The sequence below is a fragment of the Nerophis ophidion genome, linkage group LG14, assembly GCF_033978795.1.
Source record: "Nerophis ophidion isolate RoL-2023_Sa linkage group LG14, RoL_Noph_v1.0, whole genome shotgun sequence".
In the NCBI taxonomy this organism is placed as follows: domain Eukaryota; kingdom Metazoa; phylum Chordata; class Actinopteri; order Syngnathiformes; family Syngnathidae; genus Nerophis; species Nerophis ophidion.
The window spans coordinates 31,609,607-31,630,730 of record NC_084624.1 but is presented as its reverse complement, the minus strand read 5'-3'; positions in this window follow the sequence as shown (position 1 = coordinate 31,630,730).

Sequence of the window (21,124 nt, the reverse complement as noted above, 5' to 3'; positions counted from 1 at the left end):
TAAAAACGACTGCTAATCCTCCTCCTTTTCGACCGGACAACCGCGGAGAATTAAAGTAGGAACACTCCGGAGGCAGAAATTCATTAAGAGGGGCGGACTCACCGGCTCTCAGCCATGTTTCCGTCACACAGAGGAAGTCAAGTCCGCGGGAAGTGAAGAAATCCTTCAGGATAAACATTTTGTTTGTCAAAGATCTTGCGTTCACAAGACCCAACCTGGCGGGGGCCAGCACGTCCAAGGGCGCAGCTAAACCAGGTGGGGCCCGACACACAGCCTGCAGGTGGCAGGGGAGAGGAGCCACGAGGTGGAAAAGGAAGGCTGGAATTCGGCCAGGTGAAAAAGCTGACTGGGACGTCGAAAAACCAACGTCGAAGTTGATCATATCAGTGGGACAGGGGCAAAGATCCAACAGTGTTTGGCGGTCATACACAAGCAGTGATCTTACAGAGACGAAAATAGACGTAAACAACACAAAAACGAACAGAGCTGACAGCGAGAGACGGCAGGGCAAAGCACATACTGGCGCCATCTTCTGGAAACTCGGGAGTGTCGTTACTCAAATAGTGAAAGGTTAGTGTTTTTTTAGTAATCAGCAAGCACAGTACAGTTAGATCAACTGTTTTTACTACTGTGTATATGAGAGGTTCAGTCTGAAATTCAACTATTTTTTAATTTATATATATAAAAAAATATATATATACAGCTAGAATTCACTGAAAGTTAAGTATTTTATACATATATACACATATGGAATACTCGAGTTGATGATTTGGCTGTAAATATACTCTCCTCTTAACCACGCCACCCGCCCAAACCACGCCCCCAAACCACGCCTGACCACTCCCCCTACCTGACTAAATCGGAGGTCTCAAGGTTGGCAAGTATGCCAAGTACAGTAGCGTATCTAGTTGATACTACTATGAGTACATCTATATTTTTTGGCATCACATCGTCTTTCGTTTTTTAGTATTTATAATATGTTTATAAACTCAGGAAATATGTCCATTACACGAGAGCTTTTTTGAATATGACCAATGTATGATCCTGTGACGACTGTATCGAATTGATACCCAAATTTGTGGTATCATCCAAAACTAATGCAAAGTATCAAACAACAGAAGAATAAGTGATTTTTACATTTTAACAGAAGTGTGGATAAAACATGTTAAAAGAGAAAGTAAGCAGATATTAAAAGTAAATGAACAAGTTGATTAATAATTCATTTTCTACCACTTGTCCTTATAATAATAAGCAGCTAAATTAGGAGTTTTTCTTTGTTTACTTACTAATAAAAGAAAAGTTGTCTTGTATGTTCACTATTTTTTTAAGGACAACCTTGCAATAACATGTTTAATGTACCATAAGATTTGTTGTTAAAATAAAGCCAATAATGGCCATTTTTTACCAAATTAACCAAGAAGTGTTTTTTACTATTTGTACTATGTTTTAGAATATTTTACAGTGGGATAAGAATATACAAAAAGCTATTTTTATACTAAGGAGAGTTTTTATTATTTTGACCCTAACTTGTAATATGTTTTAGTTGTTTTGGGTATAGGCCGTATATGACAAAAATATTTTAGTTTCACTGCAAAGTGTTTTGTAATATTTTGACCATGATTTCCAAAATGTACTAATATTTTGGTTAATATAAAAACATAATGAACTGCTCTCTGTTTCACCAATAAGTATTTCTAATATTTTGACCTTAACTTCTGATATATTTTCAATATATGCACCCTACTTTTTCGGGGTGTACCCCGCCTTAGGCACTTCACATACGTTTCTAATATTTTAACACAAACTTCAAATATGTTTTTTAATATTTTGGTTAGAGACAAATTATTAGGAACAACTCTTAGTTTTATCAAGAAGTGTTTTCTACTATTTTTACTGTTTTCCAATATTTTATCAATCAATAAATGTTTATTTATTTAGCCCTAAATCACTAGTGTCTCGAAGGGCTGCACACACCACAATACAAACCACGACATCCTCAGAGCCCACATAAGGGCAAGGAAAACTCACACCCAGTGGGACGTCTGTGACGGTAACAATGATGACTATAAGAAACCTTGGAGAGGACCGCATATGTGGCCAACCCCCAACTCCTTAGATTAGTTTAAAAATATACAAGCTCTGTTTCACTAAGGAGTGTTTCTAATATTTTGACCCTAACTTCTAAGATGTATTTAATATTTTGAGCCTAACTTCTAATATATTTTCAATATTTTACCCTACGTGTTCAGGGTGTACCCCGCCTTACGTACACCATACTTCACACGTGTTTCTAATATGTTGACTCAAACTTCGAAAATGTTTTTTAATATTTTAGTTAGGGTCAAATTATTAGGAACAACTCTTAGTTTTACCAAACAGTGTTTTTTACTATGTGTACTATGTTTTTCAATATTTTAGATTGGGTTAAAAATATACAAAAAAATATTTTTCACTAAGGAGCGTTTCTAATATAACTTCTATTATGTGGGTAATATGTTGACCCTAACTTCTGAAATGTTTTGTTTTGTTATAGTGTAGGCCATATATTGCATAATTTCTAATACATTTCCTAATATTTTGGTTAAGATAAAAAAATATGAGCAGCTCTGTTTTACCAAAAAGTGTTTCTAATGTTTTGACCCTAACTTCTGAGATATTTTCAATATTTTTAACTTACTTTAGGGTGTACCCCACCTTTCGCCTAAATGGAGCTGGGATAGACGCCAGCCACACCCCGTGACCCTGAATGGGACAAGCGGTAGAAAATGGTTGAAACTTCTATTGTTTTTTTATATTTTGACCGTATCTACTATTTTTTGGCTTCACGGTGGCAGAGGGGTTAGTGCGTCTGCCTCACAATACGAAGGTCCTGGAGTCCTGGGTTCAAATCCAGGCTCGGGATCTTTCTGTGTGGAGTTTGCATGTTCTCCCCGTGAATGCGTGGGTTCCCTCCGGGTACTCCGGCTTCCTCCCACTTCCAAAGACATGCACCTGGGGATAGTTTGATTGGCAACACTAAATTGGCCCTAGTGTGTGAATGTGAGTGTGAATGTTGTCTGTCTATCTTTGTTGGCCCTGCGATGAAGTGGCGACTTGTCCAGGGTGTACCCCGCCTTCCGCCCGATTGTAGCTGAGATAGGCGCCAGCGACCCCGAAAGGGAATAAGCGGTAGAAAATGGATGACTACTATTTTTTTTTTTTTTTTTTTTTAAACCGAAGGTGGTGCGTTAGGTTCATATATTACAAAAGCTCCTAGTTTACTTCGAAGTGCTTTCTGATATTTTGACTACAATTTCTAATAGGTTTCCTGATATTTTGTTTAGGGTCAAACTATTAGGAACAGCTCTCAATTTGACCAAGAAGTGTTTCTAATATTTTGTGTCTACCCTCCACTAATATGTTTTCTATTATTCTTGTAAAGGTCAAAAGATTCCAAAAAGAACTCCCAATTTAACTAATAAGTGTTTTCTAATGTTTTGACTTTATCTTTTAATATGTTTTTCTAATATATTGGTTAAGATACAAATATTATGAGCAGCTCTCTGTTTCACCGAGAAGTGTTTCTAATATTTTGACCCTAACTTCTAATATATTTACAATATTTTTAACGTACTTTTTCAGTGCGTACCCTGCCTTCCGCCCGAATGCAGCTGGGAAAGGCTTCAGCGACCCTGGTAGGGACAAGCGGTAGAAATTGTATGGATGGAACTTCTAATATATTTTTTATATTTTAACCCTAACTTCTAATAAAAAAAAATTAAAAATTGGAGGGTAGAGTGTGGTGGTTAGGGTCAAATATCACAAAAAGTTCATCATTTTTTACTAAGAAGTGCTTTCTGATATTTGGACTACAATTTCTAATATGTTTCCTGATATTTTGTTTAGGGTCGAAATATTAACAGCTCTCAATTTCACCAAGAAGTGTTTCTTATATTGTGTCCCTACCCTCCACAGTAATATGTTTTCTATCATTTTTGCAAGGGTCAAAATATTAGTAAAAGAGTTTTTTCTAAAAAGTGTTTTTTAATGTTTTGACCCTTACTTGTAATATGTTTTCTATTATTTTAGTTTGGTTCAACATATTACAAAATCCCTCACGTTTATTAAGAATACTTTTCAAATATTTTAACCCTAATTTCTATTATGTTTTCCAATACTTTAATTAGGGTCAAAATATTAGAAAATACCTCTAAATGCAATATATTGCATTGTTACAAGTAAAATTAAATAAAAAACACATTCTAAGACTAAGTTATAACAAAAATACTAGAAACATCTCTTTGAATGATGCATTGTTGTAATGTACACCATAAAAATGCATACTTAAATCACACAACTGAACATTATTGTCAAGTATTGGTAGACATTAGAAAAGGTGCTTTATGTATATGTAAATGTATACACACACACACACACACACACACACACACACACACATATATACACATGTATATATATACATACATACACACATATGGACATGGATAAGTCTGCTGAATACATGCCAGCTGAATTTTCACACAATTGAGACATGTTTTTTCTCTCCAAGGTGAGGTATGGAAATATGACAACCACGCCAACTGTTGTGTTGTTCATTTGGCTGGCACTTCAGTTCCTCGTCCGTCAAAATAAACTTTGGACCCACATCCCAAAACTTCACTCACCTGCTCTGATGTGACTTTGCAGAAAGCATCCAATGCCTCTGTGGTCGGTTTCTCTTTTCAGTCTGGGTCTGCCTGTTTGAAGGATGCCTTCCCCGTGCAGCTCGGTGCGTCGATGTCTCAGCCTGCTGCAGGTGCTGGTGGTCCTTGCTGGTTGCAGTCAGATGCACGCTCCCCTCTCCGTGGCTCAGCTGCAGTGGGGAATGTGAGGACATACACAGAAGGATGCTCCACTCTCTCTCTCTCTGTCTCTCTCTCTTTCCTCTCAGTCTTCCCTCCTCTCTAAGTCTGTCACTTGCTGGCTCCGACTCCCTCTTCACGCCGTCACTCTCTCCCACTGAGGAGACCTGATGGATGCTATCTTACCATCTTTTTTTTTTTTTCCTTTTTGCCATTGATTTCTTGTTCTATTCTCTCTCTCTCTCTCTCTCGCTCTCCCCTCATTGATCTGCCACATGGGTGTCACAGCCAGAGCAGCCTCTAGTGGCTTCCTCCATAATGCTCAGGGTGTAAAATTTGTGGAGCGGTGGGGACCAACCTGCAGGATGGAATCACATAGAAAAGGCTCGTTAAAAGCACAATGGACAGCCTGTAAATTCCAAACCATAGATAAAGGAAGTTATGCACAATTTAAAATGTCTAAAAATGAGGGTTTAATCCTACTATGTCTCTGTCAGCGATTCCTGAGGTCCACAAACTGTGTTTAACTTATAATTAACTTGTTCACTCATTTCAGTTTATTTTGCAATTAAAAAAAAATAGAAGACAAAAAATAAAGAATTAAATATTGATGTTGTATAATAAATAATTAAAGTATCGATAAGGTGTCTTTTTTTATATATATATATATATATATATATATATATATATATATATACACATGTGTGTGTGAGATCAGGAAAATCACAGAGGCTATATCATCCCTATCATCTCTTTTTATAAATATATTAATAACCTGCAAAAGGCAGGTTAAAAAAACCTGACAATATATATATATATATATATATATATATATATATATATATATAGTACATACTGTATATACATATATCCATCCATCCATTTTCTACCACTTGTCCCTTTGGGGGTCACAGGGGTCTCAGCTGCATACGGGTGGAAGTCAGGGTACACCCTGGACAATTTTCCACCTCATCGCAAGGTCAACACAGAGACATTCAAACATTCAAACTCACATTCACACACAAAGTACCATTTAGCATTGCCAATCAACCTATCCCCTGGTGCATGATATATATATATATATCTATATATATTAGGGGTGTGGGAAAAAAATAGATTCTAATACGAATCGAATACGTTGTCCGATTCAGAATCGATTCTCATTTTTAAAAAGCGATTTTATATTCTATCCATCCATCTGTTTTCTTCCGCTTGTCCCTTTTTGGGATCGCGGGGGGTGCTGTAGCCTATCAGCTGGATTCGGGCGGAAGGCGGGGTAAACCCTATTCTAGTTACTTCAAAATAGCGACCCTTTGCGCTGATTACTTTTTTGCACACTCTAGGCATTCTCTCAATGAGCTTCAAGTAGTAGTCACCTAAAAGGGTTTTCACTTCACAGGTGTCATTTTGATGCTTCCAGTGACAACCTACAATGTAGTCATGAAAATAAGGAAACCGCAATGAAATGTGAAGGTATGTCCAAACTTTTGGCCTATACTATAAATATATTTATCCACAGCATTATATTTAGTATTAACAGTGCACCACTTTTTCCACATTGTGCTACAATACAGCCTTATTCCAAAAAAGAGTTAATCAGTTTTTGTCCTCAAAATTCTACAAACAATACCTCATAACAAAAGTTGTTTTATTTTCAAATTTCAAATGTATTATAAATACACATTTAAAAAAAAAATACACGCACATAAGTATTCCCAGCTTTTTGCTCAATACTTTGTTGATGCACATTTGGCAGTTACTGTATAACAGCCTCAAGTCTTTTTTTAAATACAATGCCACAGGCTTCTCACACCTATCATTGGGCAGTTTCATCCATTCCTCATTGCAGCAACTCCCAAGCTCCATCACATTGGATGGGAAGTGTTTTTATCCAGGATGTCGCTGCACATTGCTGCATAATCTTAGTCTAGTCAGGGAGGTGACCCAGGACCCGATGGTCACTCTGTCAGAGCTACAGCATTCTTTTGTGGAAAAAGGAGAACCTTCCTGAAGGACAACCATCTCTGCAGTAAACCACCAACCAGGCCTGTATGGTATAGCGGCCAGTCCGAAGCAATTTCTTAGTGTAGCATGGTGGTGGCAGCATCATGCTGCGGGGATGGTTTTCAGCGGCAGGGACTCAGACTGGTCAGGAGAGAGGGAAAGATGAATGCAGCAATGTACAGAGACATCCTGAATGAAAACCAACGCAAAATGGAATGTGCAAAGAGCAATGAGGTAAACTGCCCTAAGACAGGTGTGCCAAGCTTGTAGCATCATATTCAAATCAACTTGACACTAAAATTGCTGTCAAAGGTGCATCAACAAAGCAGTGAGCAAAATTTGCGAAAAACGTATGTACATGTATTTTCAGATTTTTGTTTTTTATATAAATTTGCAAGTTTTTTTTTTCTTTAATACTTTTCACATTGTCATTAAAAGTCAGAGGTGTGGACTCGAGTCAGATGACTTGGACTCGAGTCAGACTCGAATCATGAATTTGATGACTTTAGACTCGACTTGACAAAATGTAAAAAGACTTGCAACTCGACTTAGACTTTAACACCAATGACTTGTGACTTGACATGACTTGCTACTTTCCCCAAAACCCAACGATTAAAAAGTTATTCAGGAGCGCTCCGTATCTTTCATTTTGTACATGTGTTTGTCAGCGTGTGTGCGATGACATTCTGTGCGCTACCTGTCAGTACAACAGCCAATCAAATTACATCCACGTTGTTTTCGTCACACAGCATTCACCCAATCAAATTGCAGGAAAACCAACGGAGAAGAGCTTTCAAACACAGAAGAATAAGTGAAGATAATTATGCCATAAAGTGTTTCGTTCGGGTCTTAAAAGTACGACTTGGTCAACAAAACAGGAATTGCCGTAAGCAAAACATGCGGTTGGAAGATTACAGACGGAGACGCATCAATTTACAACTTCGTTCGACATTTGAAGTCACACAAAGAAGGGTAAGTTTTGAATGTAAGCTAGCGTTTATTGGCTGAGTAACGTGACTTTTATTTGCTGTGTAGTTAAATCAGTGAGGCTGTAAACTCACTAGCGTTATAACCATAGACATCTTATAAGGGTACGCAGCATCGAGCGCTACTGCCTTTTGCCGCAGACGAGACGTGGGGCCGCCATCTTGGAGTGGTGATCCGCTCCACTCAGTGCAATTCATTTGTCAGGAGCAATGAACTGTCAGCGCATTTCATACATCTTACCTCACTGAATACCACTTATATTCACAAGGTTTTTTGTCATAGGTGTAACTATGATAAAGGACACATGTCTTAGCGTGTTCATAATTTGCTTAACAGAAATAAAATATTCTTATATGCTATAAGTGACCAGACGTCTGAGATCAAAACTGGGAATATAATCCCAGAGAAGGGGAAAAAAAAAAACAGTCAGCTATTTTGAAGTCGAAGAAACATGATTAGGTTATATATACATGCGTATGTCCTACATAAACAATGTATGAATACATTAGATATCTATATATCTTAGGGACCTATAGACCAGATGTTCTCAAATGGGGGTACTTGAAGGTATGCCAAGGGGTACATGAAAATGTTTTTAATATTCTAAAAATAGGAACAATTCAAATCCTTTCTAAATATATTTATTGAAAAATACTTCAACAAAATATGAATGTGAATTCATAAACTGTGAAAAGAAATGCAACAATGCAATATTCAGTGTTGACAGCTAGATTTTTTTGTGGACATGTTCCATAAATATTGATGTTAAATATTTTTTTGTGAAGAAATGTTTAGAATGAAGTTGATGAATCCAGATGGATCTCTATTACAATCCCCAAAGAGGGAACTTTAAGTTGATGATTACTTCTATGTGTACAAATATTTATTTATAATTGAATCAGTTTATTTTAACAAGTTTTTAGTTGTATTTACATCTTTTTTTTTTATAAATAGTTCAAGAAAGACCATTACAATTGTGCAATATTTTGCACTGTTATACAGTTTAATAAATCAGAAACTGATGACATAGTGCTGTATTTTACTTCTTTATCTCTTTTTTCAACCGAATATGCTTTGCCCTGATTAGGGGGTACTTGAATTAAAAAAATGTTCACAGGAGTTACACCACTGAAAAAAGGTTGAGAACCACTGTTATAGACTTTATCTCTGTTGCTGCAACCGCGGAGAGTTTATTCTGTCTTGACACTTTGTATTGATATTTTCTATTACATTCTTCCTTTAAATGATCATGTTTACAGTGCTTGTTTTATATGTATTTTTCATGTATGTTGCTTTGGATAAAAGTGTCTGCCAATACTTAAACATATATAAACACCTGAAAGTCTTTATGTCAGCTAAAACCACCAATCTGTTTCACTGGATTCAGAATAAAACCTAATTCTGTCTTACTCAAGAAGTTAGTATTTGAATATTGTTACTTGAAGACTTATCTGTGGTTACAATAAAATGAGAATGCATCATAATCAATGGCACTGGTGAATTTTGTTTTAGGTGGGCCTGAAAGTTTGTAAACCAAATACCTGTAGGGGGGTCATCCTCCCCCAGAAAATTTCTTTGTGATTTCCACATACATATATTGAAGTTCTTTGCTCCTGCTTAACTCTGTGGTAATATTCTTTTCACAAAATACAACCAATAGTATGTTAATGTAAATTCTTACTTGTGAAAAGTAATCCTCCAATTCCTATTTTCAACAGTACGCTCAATTGAGCAGGAAAACGCTGAATACCAGCCCTGCATCTTTGTTTTCTACCTGTCAACTGTTAGTTTAGGCTGCTTGCCGGCTCCTCATCACCACTTCAAGATGGCAGCCAAATTGCTTGCGTCACAGCAGCCAATTCTGCGTCTACTTATAAGATGTCTATGGTTATAACGTCATTGCAAACACGGCAATCTGTTGCGTCCACTGCAGATGCTACCTTATTCATACTTATTGTAAAGTGATTTTTTTTTTTAAGCAGGGTTGCATGAGGTACCTACACATAACGTTACGTTAATGAATGTATCACACACAGTAACGTAACGCTAGACGGCGGTCAGCAGCACCGCGTATTTTAGCCACCTACAAAAAGACAAACAGTCAAATAAAGGTCAGTTAAAATGTATACTATATTAAGACTGTAAATATTCCATAAAGTCCTGACATCTAACAAGTACAGCACTGTTCATTGTTATGTTCATGTATTTGTTGTTTTTCATGTGTACGCACACAAACACATACAGTATGAGATGAGATCAATGAGATAAGGTGACAACATGACAAACTGCTGATGAACTAGTTACAATACAATATTCCACGGAAATACAATGTTAACACTTTTGTGCAAATAAGTACAGTTGCACTTGTTTTTCAAGTGTGTTAATACTGTAAAATGAATTAGTTAAATGTTTAGAATAAACTGTTAATAGTGCTATTATGAAGTGCAATGTGAGCACTGTTTTTTTTTATAATAAATACATACAGCGTTTTAAAAGCATACACAATCTATGTACATATATTAGTCTGTGGTTAAAAAGACTTGAAATGACTCGAAACCCTCGAAACCCAAAATGCAGGACTTGACTTGAGACTTTCCAGTATTGACTTTGGACTTGACTCGGACTTGCCTGTCTTGACTCGAGACTTGAGGGCAAAGACTTGAGACTTACTTATGACTTGCAAAACAATGACTTGGTCCCACCGCTGTTAAAAGTTCAAGTACCAATGATTGTCTCACACACTAGGTGTGGTGAAATTAACATGGGGTATTGTGTGTTTATTTTCGAGGACAAAAAAATGTATCCATTCCATTTTGTAATAAGGCTGTAACATAAGAAAATGTGGAAGAAGTTAAGGGCTATGAATACTTACCAGATGCACTACATTTAATAAAAAACCAAAGAAAATTCTCCTCCTGTCTGAAAGAAAATACAGACATACAATCAGACATTGTCAAGTTCTTCAGGATTTTTCGCAGCTGTGCCCAAACTTGAAAGGGCCAGTGGGACTCAAGGACACAAAGAGACAACTCAATCCGCTTTCCTTGTGATTTATTGATGTTTGAGTTGAAGCAATCAAATAAACTGGGTTATCGTAAATGAATAGATGAAATGAATGAATAGTCGAATAGTTGGTAGTTAAATATAAATAGTTGATCAGTGGATAGTTGATTAACCGATTAGAATAGCCGATTAGGTTGATAACCTTAATCAAACAGTTCTTAAACCCATCCATCCATCCATCCATCATCTTCCGCTTATCCGAGGTCGGGTCGCGGGGGCAACAGCCTAAGCAGGGAAACCCACACTTCCCTCTCCCCAGCCACTTCGTCTAGCTCTTCCCGGGGGATCCCGAGGCGTTCCCAGGCCAGCCGGGAGACATAGTCTTCCCAACGTGTCCTGGGTCTTCCCCGTGGCCTCCTACCGGTTGGACGTGCCCTAAACACCTTCCTAGGGAGGCGTTCGGATGGCATCCTGACCAGATGCCCGAACCACCTCATCTGGCTCTTCTCGATGTGGAGGAGCAGCGGCTTTACGTTGAGCTCCTCCCGGATGGCAGAGCTTCTCACCCTATCTCTAAGGGAGAGCCCCGCCACACAGTTCTTAAACATACATCAAAATACATGCTTTGATTTTCTTTTAAATCAATCCAACCAAAATTAATTTTCCACTGATAGGGACTAGGTTTATGAATAAAATTAAACATTTCCAAAAGTATGAATGAAATTAAATTTAAACAATCCAAGAATATACTTAAACATCACAGATAACTTTTTACATTTACTTTCAGTCAACTTAAACAATTTATGTTAACGTCAGTGAAATTAACTCCTTTAAACATTCTCCTCAGTGAAATTATTGTCTTTAAACATTCCCCTCAGCCCAAACAAGCACTTCTTTCCTTTGATTTTCTCACCAGTTGTGTCTTCTGAGTCCACACAGGCGCTGTCTTCCTTCAAAAGAGGTGACTGACTGACTGACTGAAGCTCAAACATTTTGAGCATGTGCTCTGAGCAGGTGAGCAGGTGAACAGGTGAACTCAATCAAGCCAATCTGGTGGAAGCAGGTGGAGATGTTAAGCCCTCAGCTCTCACTGTTGCCCCTTCAGGCCTGGAGTGTGCTCTGCAAATCAGTGGTGTTTTTTTCTGCTCTGTCTTTGAATTGACAGACATACATACAGCACAATTAGCAAACAATCTACAATTCATTGTACAATAAAAGAAGACAGATATATCATCGTAAATATAGTATTAAAACATTTAGAATTTAAGGGTCATGGATATCATTTAAAAAGGTGAACATTATCACCAGACCTATGTAAGCGTCAATACATACCTTGATGTTGCAGAAAAAAGACCATATATTTTTTTTACTGATTTCCGAACTCTAAATGGGTGAATTTTGGTGAATTAAACGCCTTTCTATTCATCGCTCTCGGAGCGATGACGTCAGAACGTGACGTCACCTATAGGTAATAAAGCCGCCATTTTCATTTTCTCAAACACATTACAAACACCGCGTCTCAGCTCTGTTATTTTCTGTTTTTTCGACTATTTTCTGGAACCTTGGAGACATCATGCCTCGTTGGTGTGTTGTCGGAGGGTGTAACAACACTAAAAGGGAGGGATTCAAGTTGCACCACTGGCCCAAAGATGCGAAAGTGGCAAGAAATTGGACGAAATTTGTTCAAAATACGAGGGTGTGGGGAAAGCCGACGAAATGGTCAGTCGTTTGTTCCGCACACTTTACCGACAAAAGCTATGCTACTACAGAGATGGCAAGATTGTGTGGATAGCCTGCGACACTCAAAGCAGATGCATTTCCGACGATAAAGTCAAAGAAATCTGCTACCAGACCCCCATTGAATGTGCCGGAGTGTCTGCACATTTTACCGGCGATGCTAAGGCAGACATGGCACTGAGATGTATGGATAATCTGCCGATGCATTTTCAACGATAAAGTCAACTAAATCACAAAGGTGAGTTTTGTTGATGTTGTTGACTTATGTGCTAATCACACATATTTGGTCGCGGCATGACTGCCAGCTAATCGATGCTAACATAGTATTTACGCTAGCTGTATGTACATTTGAAACTATATTTATATCCAGCGTTTAATGCCAAACAAACACTTACCAATCGATTGATTTAAGTTGATCCAGTGTCACAAGATGCGAAACTTCCAATCGTTGGTCTGCACATTTTACCGGCTATGGAAGGGAAAAATTGCCGAATTGCGTCAATAGCTATTCGCTCAATAGCTTCAGTTTCTTCTTCAATTTTGTTTTCGCTATCTGCCTCCATACTCCAACTATCCGTTTCAATACATGCGTAATCTGTTGAATCGCTTAAGCCGCTGAAATTCGAATCTGAATCCGAGCTAATGTCGCTATATCTTGCTGTGCTATCCACCATTTTTTTGTATGTGACGTCACAGGAAAATGGACGTTGGCTTCACAGATAGCGAAAATCAGGCACTTTAAAGCTTTTTTTTAGGGACATTCCGGGATGGGTACAATTTTGAAAAAAACTTCAAAAAATAAAATAAGCTACTGGGAACTGATTTTTATTGGTTTTAACCCTTCTGAAATTGTGATAATGTTCCTCTTTAAAGATGATTTGCATTGCAAAATACAATATTTAGTTGTAAAACTTTAAATCTGAATGGATTTTCTGTCATAATTTGTTTTGGAAAGGGCATTCCATTCATACATTCTCCAATAAAAATGTTGTAATTTGATGTGAATTGCTGCTACCTTAAGTAAAATATATATATTTTTTTGGCAAAAGCATGTCTTGTGACATATTAATGTTTATTCACCCTAAGCAATCCATAGGAAATAGAAAAAACTAATTGTCAGCAGTTACGCCTGCATCTTTGCATGCATATGAATCAAAGGAATGAGGCAATGTAATTGCGCACTGAAGGACACGCTTCCAGGAGTACAATCGAGTACAATGAGCCACTAAAGAACGCTTTATTTTTATATTTTGTCGTTTAATATTCATGTTTCACACTACAAACAAATACATGATTTTTTTTTTTTCTTTCTGGGAAACCAAAAACACTTCTACCATACTTTGTAACTCTTGATTTTCAACATCTTGCCATGAATCTAAACCTAAGATCTTGTTCCTAAGAATTGTTTTGTAATGTGAAACATGTATATTAAATGACAAAATACAAAAATATAGCGTTATTTAGTGTAACAATTGTCCTCACGGGAACGAGTCTGTAGGGCCCATGTTGGGTTATGAAATCTATTTTTTCTTACTGAATCAATTCAGGGAAATGTACATTTTGAAAATTGATTGTCATTAGAAATGTTGTAACTATAATCCCCACTATTTTTTCAGTATTTAGATTGTTTATTTTACCAAACCCAAAACCAGTGAAGATGGCACGTTGTGTAAAATCATAAATAAAAATAGAATACAATGATTTGAAAAACCTTTTCCAACTTATATCCAATTGAATAGACTGCAAAGACAAGATATGTAATGTTTGAACTGAGAAAACTGATTTATTTATTTTTTTTGCAAATAATCATTAACTTACAATATATTGGCATCCACACATTGCAAAAGAGTTGGCACGGGGGCATTTTTACAACTGTGTAACATGGCCTTTCCTTTTAACAACACTCAGTAAACGTTTGGGAACTAAAGTGACCAATGTTTGTAGGTTTTCTGTGAAATTCTTTCCCATTCTTGCTTGATGTACAGTTTAAGTTGTTCAACAGTCCAGGGTCTTCTTTGTGGTATTTTAGGCTTCATAATGCGCCACACGTTTTCGATGGGAAACAGGTCTGGACTACAGGCAGGCCAGTCGAGTACTCACATTCTTTTACTCTGAAGCCAAGCAGTTGTAACACGTTGCTTGGCATTGTCTTGCTGATATAAGAAGGAGCGTCCATGATATCGTTGCTTGGATGGCAACATATTTTGCTCCAAAACCTGTATGTATCTTTTAACATTAATGGTGCCTTCACAGATGTGTAAGTTACCCATGCCTTGGGCACTAATACACCTCCATACCATCACTGATGCTGGCTTTTGAACTTTGCACCTATAACAGTCCGGATGGTTCTTTTCCTCTTTGGTCCGGAGGACACAACGTCCACAGTTTCCAAAAACAATTTGAAATGTGGACTTGTCAGACCGCAGAACAGTTTTTCACTTTGCGTCAGTCCATCCAGCGAAGCCGGTGGTTTTCCTGGGTGTTGTTGATAAATGACTTTCGCTTTGCATAGTAGAGTTTTAACTTCACTGGTTTGTGGGATTTGTAGGAACTTTGGTATTTTTGTTTGTCTCTTTGTTTAAATAAATCTAAAGCACTGCAACTGACATACTCAGAATCTTACTAGAACATGTGTCACACCACAGACTATTTTTACTAAGAAACAATTAAAAGGGTTTTACTAGGAAACTCCTAGAGAGTCGTTTGATACACAATTAAATTTCCGCATTGCCTTGATTCATCCACATGCGCAGAAGCAGGCGGTGCATGAATTCCAATGCCGAGCACGTGTGGACAGAACATCTGAAAATCAATCCTGCCAGCCATTTTTGAGTCCTGCCGGGACTCCCTATCACTTCCTGTGCTCAATTTGTAACATAAACAAAATAGAAATCAATAAAGTTCTCATTAATAAATGTAATGTTGTTTGTAAGTTGTTATTTACATAACGAGATGAGTAACGGAGGAAAGGACATTTAGTACATTGTAAACACCAGATTTTGCTAGCTATGCACATGTGGAGCCACGTTGTACTTTTTCAGACATCAAAGTATTCAACACTGACTCAACAGTGCTTTCGCTGGTTGCTGCCAAGAATCGTATTTTTCAGACGATAAGGTGCAATTAAAATTCTTTCATTTTCTCAAAACTCGACAGTGCACTTCGTTACCCGGTGCGCCTAATGTATGGAACAATTTTGGTTGTACTTACTGACCTCAAAGCTAAATATATATACATACACGATGAAATGATAAGTGTGACCAGTAGATGGCAGTCACACATAAGAGATTTGTGTGGACTGCAAAATGACTCAAGTAAACAACACCAAAATGTTATATGTTCCATTGAAAATATGAACATTGCACACGTCGCTCAAAAAATCTATCAAAATGTTTTTATACGACTTCGGTAAGCTATGAAGCCGCATTGCTAGATGAATTGTGCCGTGCTTCAATGTACGAGTATTTTTAAATGGTAAATGGTTAATGGGTTGTACTTGTTTAGCGCTTTTGAAGTGAAGTGAATTATATTTTTATAGCGCTTTTCTCAAGTGACTCAAAGCGCTTTACATGGTGACACCCAATATCTAAGTTACATTTAAACCAGTGTGGGTGGCACTGGGAGCAGGTGGGTAGAGTGTCTTGCCCAAGGAAACAACAGCAGTAACTAGGATGGCACAAGCGGGAATCGAACCTGCAACCCTCAAGTTGCTGACACGGCCACTCTACCAACCGAGCTATGCCGCCCCTCTACCTCTTTTTAAGGAGCCCAAAGCTATTACGGTGTGTGTAAAAGGTAAGACATATTATCTGGCCTTTTGTTTCGCAGTATTATGCAAAATAAACTTTTCTTACCTTCTGGTACCTGCTGATCTGTATTTGGGATAGGCATAAGTCCGGAAAATTGAGTCTGCCTTTGTAGTCCGTAGTCGATAAGCTTCTTCTTTTTCTATATCTTCTTGTTATAGGACAATTATCCTCCACTGTTGCCATTTCTAATACAAAGTAGTGTGAAGTTCTTCCTTATATCTGTCAGTAAACTCGCCATGAAAGCGCTAAAACATACCGGTGTAGTGAGTTTTCTTTATTCACCCAAGGAACTTTGGTTATTAGAGAGTTCCGGTCAGACAGTTTTTCACGGGTCACATTTCCGACGTTGTTATTGCACCAGTGAGCCACGGATGAGGAGATGCTGCTCCGTTATTGATTTAAGTAAAATCTAAATGTCATCAAAACAGTTAGCTCCATCTTATGACACTTCTTCCACTCCCATCCTTGCACGCTACACCGCTACAAGAAAGATGACGGGGATGAGACGCTGTCGAAGGTGAGCCACGTAAATAAGACCGCCCACAATATGGCGCATACTGAAGCGACTGTCTGAAAACGACTTGAAGATGATTCGTGAAATATAATCTATGCAACATGTTGACCAAAGACCCACCAACCCATATTATTTAGACAAGTATTTTTATAACCACTGTGCAGCGATACAGTCTGATGTGCCATGGGAGATTATGTAATTTTACCTATTTGGGTTTACAACATTTTTTGCAAACCAGTATTCATAGTCTGCAAATGATGTGTAGTTGTTGAGTGTCGGTGCTGTCTGGAGCTCGGCAGAGTAACCATGTAATAAATATCAGTAGGTGGCAGCCAGTAGCTAAATGCTTTGTAGCTGTCAGAAACAGCGGGAGGCAGTGTGCAGGTAAAAAGGTGTCTAATGCTTAAACCAAAAATAAAAAAAAGGTGAGTGCCCTTAAGAAAAGACATTGAAGCTGAGGGAAGGCTATGAAAAAACAAACTAAAACTGAACTAGCTACAAAGTAAACAAAAACAGAATACTGGACAACAGCAAAGACTTACTGTGGAGCAGAGACGGCGTCCACAAAGTACATCCGAACATGACATGACAATCAACAATGTCCACACAAAGAAGGATAAAAGTAACTGAAATATTCTTGATTGCTTAAACAAAGTAGATGAAACATGCTACAGAAAATACCAAAAAAAAGAGAAAAAGCCACCAAAATAGAAGCGCAAGACAAGAACTAAAATATTACACACAGGAAAACAGCAAAAAACTCAAAATAAGACACGGCGTGATGTTATAGGTCGTGACAGTACACTTACTTTGAGACAAGAGCTATAGTGATGCATGGTTGGTTATGGTTTAAGGTCATACCCAACAATTGCGACAACGACTTTTTACTGTCAACTGAGTTTCGTTTTTTTAATGATTTCTGCTGGTGGTGTGCCCCCGGATTTTTTCAACGCAAAAAATGTGCTTTGGCTCAGAAAAGGTTGAAAACCACTGATGCAGACCACAAGAAAGTGTTTTCCATTTAGAAAAAAAAATAATAATATGACTCCTTTAAAGGCCTACTGAAACCCACTACTACCCACCACGCAGTCTGATAGTTTATATATCAATGATGAAATATTAACATTGCAACACATGCCAATACGGCCTTTTTAGGTTACTAAATTGCAATTTTAAATTTCCCGGGAGTTTTTTCTTGAAAACGTCGCGTAATGATGACGTGTACGCTTGAGGTCACGGGCTGTTAGGAATATGAGCGCTGCGCACACACACAGCTAAAAGTCGTCTGCTTTAACGGCATAATTACACAGTATTTTGGAGATCTGTGTTGCTGAATCTTTTGCAATTTGTTCAATTAATATTGGAGAATTCAAAGTAGAAAGATGGAGTTGGGAAGCTTTAGCCTTTAGCCACACAAACACATGATGATTCCTTGTTTAAAATTCACGGAGGTAAAACTTTACTATGGATCAGAGCGGACATGGATCCCAACTGAATGTCAACCAGCAGGTTTCGGTGAGAAAATTGTGGTTAAAAAGTCGCTTCTTACCGGATATCAGCTGAGCTTGTGCCGTCCACACATCTGCCGTCGACTTCCCTGAGACACTGCGCGTCAACAACCGGCCGTGGACATACACTTCCGACCATCAGGTACTATTTAAAATCACTAAAACACTAGCAACACAATAGGAAGATAAGGGATTTCCCAGAATTATCCTAGTAAATGTGTCCAAAAACATCTGAATCCGTCTCAATGCAATCGCGTTTATTTTTTATTTTTTTTCCAGTCCGTCGCTATCAATATCCTCAAACACAAATCTTTCATCCTCGCTCAAATTAATGGGGAAATTGTCGTTTTCTTGGTCCAAATAGCTATTTTTGTTGGAGGCTCCCATTAAAAACAATGTGAATATGTGAGGAGCCATCAACATGTGACATCATCGTCTGCGACTTCCGGTAGAGGCAGGGCTTTTCTCCAGTTAAGAACTTTATCGTGGATGTTCTCTACTAAATCCTTTCAAGAAAAATATGGCAATATCGCAAAATGATCAAGTATGACACATAGAATGGACCTGCAATCCCCGTTTAAATAAGAAAATCTCTTTTCAGTAGGCCTTTAATGGTGGCGACTTGTCCAGGGTGTACTCCGCTTTCCGCCCGATTGTAGCTGGGATAGGCACCAGTGCCCCCCGTGACCCCAAAGGGGAATAAGCGGTAGAAAATGGATGGATGGATGGACTCCTATGATGCGCCCTATAATCTAGTGCGCTTTTTGTATGAAAATAGACCTGACTAGACCCTCTCATCGGCAGTGAGCCTATTAGAGATGCGCGGTTTGCGGTCTCATCCGCGGAGTCCGCGAATAAACCGCGGGTCGGGCGGGTGACATGACGTAAAAATAGATTTTAATTAGATTCGGGCGGGTGGCGGTTGAACCATCCGGAAATATTTGATATACATGGTTCTAGGATCGGTATACTTTGCCATTCAAAGAGCCATTTAAGACCCGTGTCACAAAGCGAAGAAGACAATAGGAGACGCGAATATTCTGTAGAATGACTAACGGCAGTCACCCAGATAATAAGTATTAGGAGGTGCTATGAAGTCATTGACTTTGTTGCCTTCTATAGCATGTACGATCTGCTTGTCAGTCAGCAACATGTTGTCTGTCTGACACACGCACACGACTGCAAGGCATACTGGGTGACACAGAGTACACTAATGGTTGTGATATAAACAATTTGAACACTCTTAGTAATATGCGCCATGCTGTGAAGCCACACCAAACAAGATTGACAAACACATTTCGGGAGAACATCCTCCCAGTAACACAACATGAACGCAACACAACAAATACCCAGAATCCTTTGTATCCATGACATTCCCTGACTATTTTATACACCCCGCTAGCAGCAAAGATAAAAATACAGTAGTTCATTAATTCCATCCATCCATCCATCCATTTTCTACTGCTTGTCCCGTTCGGGGTCGCGGGGAGTCGCTGGAGCCTATCTCAGCTGCATTCGGATGGAAGGCGGGTACACCCTGGACAAGTCGCCACCTCATCACAGGGCCAACACAGATAGACAGACAACATTCACACTCACATTCACACACTAGGGACCATTTAGTGTTGACAATCAACCTATCCCCAGGTGCATGTCTTTGGAGGTGGGAAGAAGCCGGAGTACCCGGAGGGAACCCACGCAGTTACGAGGAAAGCATGCGAACTCCACACAGAAAGACCCCGAGCATTTAACCCAGTACAACTCAGGACCTTCGTAATGTGAGGCACATGCACTAACCCCTGTTTCACCATGCTGCCTAGTTCATTAATTACTTGAAACAATTATTTCAACACAATAATTGTTCATTAATTATGACCCACTTTAGTGTACACATTATACAAAACGTAACGAACTACAAGCTACAGCACACTTGCACATGTTCTGTTTTGTTTACCTCCACAAATAACCAAGTTAATGCATTTTCAATATCCCATAATGTGCAGCAGTATATTGTCCATTACAGTGAGGCGGACCGTTCCAAGAAAATGTGATGGCGAGCAACGATTCCAATCACATCATTTGTCATTGGCGTGCCCTTAATCGCCCCTGAGAGTCTTGGTACTACGTTGTCAAACAAGGCTTAACGGGTGTGTTGTCTGCCACAGTCACGCCGCAGGCAACACTGTTTATGTTTACCTGGATGCCATGCTGAACTAAATAAGCTCTGTAATAGGACTCTTATCAAAGACTTGCCAATCTTTGGTGGGCTCAGCGAGCGTGCTTTTGCTCTACTGTTGCAAACTGGCTATTAGGAATAAAAAGTCAGCACACATCAATACGGCGACTGCATAATAATAACAGTAACAGTACACCTTTGAACTGAGTAATTCCATTGCTAGAGCACAAAAGTGCAGAACAGTCTTCCTGGGGAAAATCTGAATACCTTGATTTATGATAGAATGTAGACTAGCCTAAAAATAAATCTTCTTTAGTATTGCCGCTCACATGGTGTGTGTGTGTGTGTGTGTGTGTGTGTGTGTGTGTGTGTGTGTGTGTGTGTGTGTGTGTGTGTGTGTGTGTGTGTGTGTGTGTGTGTGTGTGCGTGCGTGCGTCCGTGCGTGCGTGCGTGCGTGCGTGCGTGCGTGCATGCGTGCGTGTGTGTGTGTCTACTCTTCTTGAGACATCAACAAGGAAAAGTACCTTCCATAAGAGGACCAGTGA